The sequence below is a fragment of the Salvelinus fontinalis genome, unplaced genomic scaffold (assembly GCF_029448725.1).
Source record: "Salvelinus fontinalis isolate EN_2023a unplaced genomic scaffold, ASM2944872v1 scaffold_0941, whole genome shotgun sequence".
NCBI lineage: Eukaryota > Metazoa > Chordata > Actinopteri > Salmoniformes > Salmonidae > Salvelinus > Salvelinus fontinalis.
Window position 1 is genome coordinate 1 of NW_026601150.1, and position 5,000 is coordinate 5,000.

Sequence of the window (5,000 nt, forward strand, 5' to 3'; positions counted from 1 at the left end):
CGTCAGCAATGCAGGGTGGCAAGCCTGCTCGAAAGTCCAAGCGGATGGCTGTTTGCAAAGTGAGTTCGTGCTTCGGAAGTGAAAAGATTCGCCCAACGTGGGGCTCGAACCCACGACCCTGAGATTAAGAGTCTCATGCTCTACCGACTGAGCTAGCCAGGCACTTCAACAGTGATAATTACTTGGTCTGAATATCGTATAGCTCTGTTTGAGCAAAATATGGTGATCAGTGAGAATGTTGTTAATGGATCCTGTGGTGCATTCGGTTAGCGTGTTGTACTTATACAGCAGTATGCAGTAAATTGATGTCACGGTTGTGAGTTTGAGCCTCAGCAGATGCAAGTATTTTTCTTGAACCTTCTGCCTGTCTATTTCTTGTCGAGAAAAGGAGCATTGCTTCAAACCATTTAGGAGGACGTTTCATTGGTAATAGGTCTGTCATTGAGATAAAAGGTCAGAGTGAAGGTATAGCTAGGATTCAAATCCATAGTCTTCTGTAAAACCAGCTATGCCTGACAAGTCAGCAATGCAGGGTGGCAAGCCTGCTCGAATGTCCAAGCGGATGGCTGTTTGCAAAGTGAGTTCGTGCTTCGGAAGAGAAAAGATTCGCCCAACGTGGGGCTCGAACCCACGACCCTGAGATTAAGAGTCTCATGCTCTACCGACTGAGCTAGCCAGGCACTTCAACAGAGATAATTACTTGGTCTGAATATCGTACAGCTCTGTTTGAGCAAAATATGGTGATCAGTGAGAATGTTGTTAATGGATCCTGTGGTGCATTCGGTTAGCGTGTTGTACTTATACAGCAGTATGCAGTAAATTGATGTCACGGTTGTGAGTTTGAGCCTCAGCAGATGCAAGTATTTTTTTTGAACCCTCTGCCTGTCTATTTCTTGTTGAGAAAAGGAGCATTGCTCCAAACCATTTAGGAGGACGTTTCATTGGTAATAGGTATGTCATTGAGATAAAAGGTCAGAGTGAAGGGATAGCTAGGATTCAAATCCATAGTCTTCTGTAACACCAGCTATGCCTGACACGTCAGCAATGCAGGGTGGCAAGCCTGCTCGAAAGTCCAAGCGGATGGCTGTTTGCAAAGTGAGTTCGTGCTTCGGAAGTGAAAAGATTCGCCCAACGTGGGGCTCGAACCCACGACCCTGAGATTAAGAGTCTCATGCTCTACCGACTGAGCTAGCCAGGCACCTCAACATTTAAAATAACTTGGTCTGAATATCGTACAGCTCTGTCTGAGCAAAATATGGTGATCAGTGAGAGTGTTGTTAATGGATCCTGTGGTGCATTCGGTTAGCGTGTTGTACTTATACAGCAGTATGCAGTAAATTGATGTCACGGTTATGAGTTTGAGCCTCAGCAGATGCAAGTATTTTTCTTGAACCTTCTGCCTGTCTATTTCTTGTCGAGAAAAGGAGCATTGCTTCAAACCATTTAGGAGGATGTTTCATTGATGATAGGTCTGTCATTGAGATAAAAGGTCAGAGTGAAGGTATAGCTAGGATTCAAATCCATAGTCTTCTGTAAAACCAGCTATGCCTGACAAGACAGCAATGCAGGGTGGCAAGCCTGCTCGAATGTCCAAGCGGATGGCTGTTTGCAAAGTGAGTTCGTGCTTCGGAAGAGAAAAGTGTCACCCAACGTGGTGCTCGAACCCACGTCCCTGAGATTAAGAGTCTAATGCTCTACCGACTGAGCTAGCCAGGCACCTCAACAGTGATAATTACTTGGTCTGAATATCGTACAGCTCTGTTTGAGCAAAATATGGTGATCAGTGAGAATGTTGTTAATGGATCCTGTGGTGCATTCGGTTAGCGTGTTGTACTTATACAGCAGTATGCAGTAAATTGATGTCACGGTTGTGAGTTTGAGCCTCAGCAGATGCAAGTATTTTTCTTGAACCTTCTGCCTGTCTATTTCTTGTCGAGAAAAGGAGCATTGCTTCAAACCATTTAGGAGGACGTTTCATTGGTAATAGGTCTGTCATTGAGATAAAAGGTCAGAGTGAAGGTATAGCTAGGATTCAAATCCATAGTCTTCTGTAAAACCAGCTATGCCTGACAAGTCAGCAATGCAGGGTGGCAAGCCTGCTCGAATGTCCAAGCGGATGGCTGTTTGCAAAGTGAGTTCGTGCTTCGGAAGAGAAAAGATTCGCCCAACGTGGGGCTCGAACCCACGACCCTGAGATTAAGAGTCTCATGCTCTACCGACTGAGCTAGCCAGGCACTTCAACAGTGATAATTACTTGGTCTGAATATCGTACAGCTCTGTTTGAGCAAAATATGGTGATCAGTGAGAATGTTGTTAATGGATCCTGTGGTGCATTCGGTTAGCGTGTTGTACTTATACAGCAGTATGCAGTAAATTGATGTCACGGTTGTGAGTTTGAGCCTCTGCAGATGCAAGTATTTTTCTTGAACCCTCTGCCTGTCTATTTCTTGTTGAGAAAAGGAGCATTGCTTCAAACCATTTAGGAGGACATTTCATTGGTAATAGGTCTGTCATTGAGATAAAAGGTCAGAGTGAAGGTATAGCTAGGATTCAAATCCATAGTCTTCTGTAAAACCAGCTATGCCTGACAAGTCAGCAATGCAGGGTGGCAAGCCTGCTCGAATGTCCAAGCGGATGGCTGTTTGCAAAGTGAGTTCGTGCTTCGGAAGAGAAAAGATTCACCCAACGTGGGGCTCGAACCCACGACCCTGAGATTAAGAGTCTCATGCTCTACCGACTGAGCTAGCCAGGCACTTCAACAGTGATAATTACTTGGTCTGAATATCGTACAGCTCTGTTTGAGCAAAATATGGTGATCAGTGAGAATGTTGTTAATGGATCCTGTGGTGCATTCGGTTAGCGTGTTGTACTTATACAGCAGTATGCAGTAAATTGATGTCACGGTTGTGAGTTTGAGCCTCAGCAGATGCAAGTATTTTTCTTGAACCCTCTGCCTGTCTATTTCTTGTTGAGAAAAGGAGCATTGCTTCAAACCATTTAGGAGGACGTTTCATTGGTAATAGGTATGTCATTGAGATAAAAGGTCAGAGTGAAGGTATAGCTAGGATTCAAATCCATAGTCTTCTGTAACACCAGCTATGCCTGACACGTCAGCAATGCAGGGTGGCAAGCCTGCTCGAAAGTCCAAGCGGATGGCTGTTTGCAAAGTGAGTTCGTGCTTCGGAAGTGAAAAGATTCGCCCAACGTGGGGCTCGAACCCAAGACCCTAAGATTAAGAGTCTCATGCTCTACCGACTGAGCTAGCCAGGCACTTCAACAGTGATAATTACTTGGTCTGAATATCGTATAGCTCTGTTTGAGCAAAATATGGTGATCAGTGAGAATGTTGTTAATGGATCCTGTGGTGCATTCGGTTAGCGTGTTGTACTTATACAGCAGTATGCAGTAAATTGATGTCACGGTTGTGAGTTTGAGCCTCAGCAGATGCAAGTATTTTTCTTGAACCTTCTGCCTGTCTATTTCTTGTCGAGAAAAGGAGCATTGCTTCAAACCATTTAGGAGGACGTTTCATTGGTAATAGGTCTGTCATTGAGATAAAAGGTCAGAGTGAAGGTATAGCTAGGATTCAAATCCATAGTCTTCTGTAAAACCAGCTATGCCTGACAAGTCAGCAATGCAGGGTGGCAAGCCTGCTCGAATGTCCAAGCGGATGGCTGTTTGCAAAGTGAGTTCGTGCTTCGGAAGAGAAAAGATTCTCCCAACGTGGGGCTCGAACCCACAACCCTGAGATTAAGAGTCTCATGCTCTACCGACTGAGCTAGCCAGGCACTTCAACAGTGATAATTACTTGGTCTGAATATCGTACAGCTCTGTTTGAGCAAAATATGGTGATCAGTGAGAATGTTGTTAATGGATCCTGTGGTGCATTCGGTTAGCGTGTTGTACTTATACAGCAGTATGCAGTAAATTGATGTCACGGTTGTGAGTTTGAGCCTCAGCAGATGCAAGTATTTTTTTTGAACCCTCTGCCTGTCTATTTCTTGTTGAGAAAAGGAGCATTGCTCCAAACCATTTAGGAGGACGTTTCATTGGTAATAGGTATGTCATTGAGATAAAAGGTCAGAGTGAAGGTATAGCTAGGATTCAAATCCATAGTCTTCTGTAACACCAGCTATGCCTGACACGTCAGCAATGCAGGGTGGCAAGCCTGCTCGAAAGTCCAAGCGGATGGCTGTTTGCAAAGTGAGTTCGTGCTTCGGAAGTGAAAAGATTCGCCCAACTTGGGGCTCGAACCCACGACCCTGAGATTAAGAGTCTCATGCTCTACCGACTGAGCTAGCCAGGCACTTCAACAGTGATAATTACTTGGTCTGAATATCGTATAGCTCTGTTTGAGCAAAATATGGTGATCAGTGAGAATGTTGTTAATGGATCCTGTGGTGCATTCGGTTAGCGTGTTGTACTTATACAGCAGTATGCAGTAAATTGATGTCACGGTTGTGAGTTTGAGCCTCAGCAGATGCAAGTATTTTTCTTGAACCCTCTGCCTGTCTATTTCTTGTTGAGAAAAGGAGCATTGCTTCAAACCATTTTGGAGGACGTTTCATTGGTAATAGGTATGTCATTGAGATAAAAGGTCAGAGTGAAGGTATAGCTAGGATTCAAATCCATAGTCTTCTGTAACACCAGATATGCCTGACACGTCAGCAATGCAGGGTGGCAAGCCTGCTCGAAAGTCCAAGCGGATGGCTGTTTGCAAAGTGAGTTCGTGCTTCGGAAGAGAAAAGATTCGCCCAACGTGGGGCTCGAACCCACGACCCTGAGATTAAGAGTCTCATGCTCTACCGACTGAGCTAGCCAGGCACCTCAACAGTGATAATTACTTGGTCTGAATATCGTACAGCTCTGTTTGAGCAAAATATGGTGATCAGTGAGAATGTTGTTAATGGATCCTGTGGTGCATTCGGTTAGCGTGTTGTACTTATACAGCAGTATGCAGTAAATTGATGTCACGGTTGTGAGTTTGAGCCTCAGCAGAT

General features: G+C 44.7%; 6 non-coding genes across 6 annotated transcripts; all 6 read right to left on the minus strand.

Annotated features, from left to right (window-relative positions):
• Positions 1–89: 89 nt before the first annotated feature.
• trnak-cuu (transfer RNA lysine (anticodon CUU)) lies at positions 90–162 on the minus strand. Its single transcript has one exon. It is a non-coding gene; the product is annotated as a tRNA-Lys (tRNA).
• A 445-nt stretch (positions 163–607) lies between these two features.
• On the minus strand, positions 608–680 carry trnak-cuu (transfer RNA lysine (anticodon CUU)). Its single transcript has one exon. It is a non-coding gene; the product is annotated as a tRNA-Lys (tRNA).
• A 445-nt stretch (positions 681–1,125) lies between these two features.
• On the minus strand, positions 1,126–1,198 carry trnak-cuu (transfer RNA lysine (anticodon CUU)). Its single transcript has one exon. It is a non-coding gene; the product is annotated as a tRNA-Lys (tRNA).
• Positions 1,199–2,161: 963 nt separating this feature from the next.
• Positions 2,162–2,234, minus strand: trnak-cuu (transfer RNA lysine (anticodon CUU)). Its single transcript has one exon. It is a non-coding gene; the product is annotated as a tRNA-Lys (tRNA).
• A 445-nt stretch (positions 2,235–2,679) lies between these two features.
• trnak-cuu (transfer RNA lysine (anticodon CUU)) lies at positions 2,680–2,752 on the minus strand. The gene has a single exon. It is a non-coding gene; the product is annotated as a tRNA-Lys (tRNA).
• A 1,999-nt stretch (positions 2,753–4,751) lies between these two features.
• trnak-cuu (transfer RNA lysine (anticodon CUU)) lies at positions 4,752–4,824 on the minus strand. The gene has a single exon. It is a non-coding gene; the product is annotated as a tRNA-Lys (tRNA).
• Between the last annotated feature and the right edge of the window lie 176 nt (positions 4,825–5,000).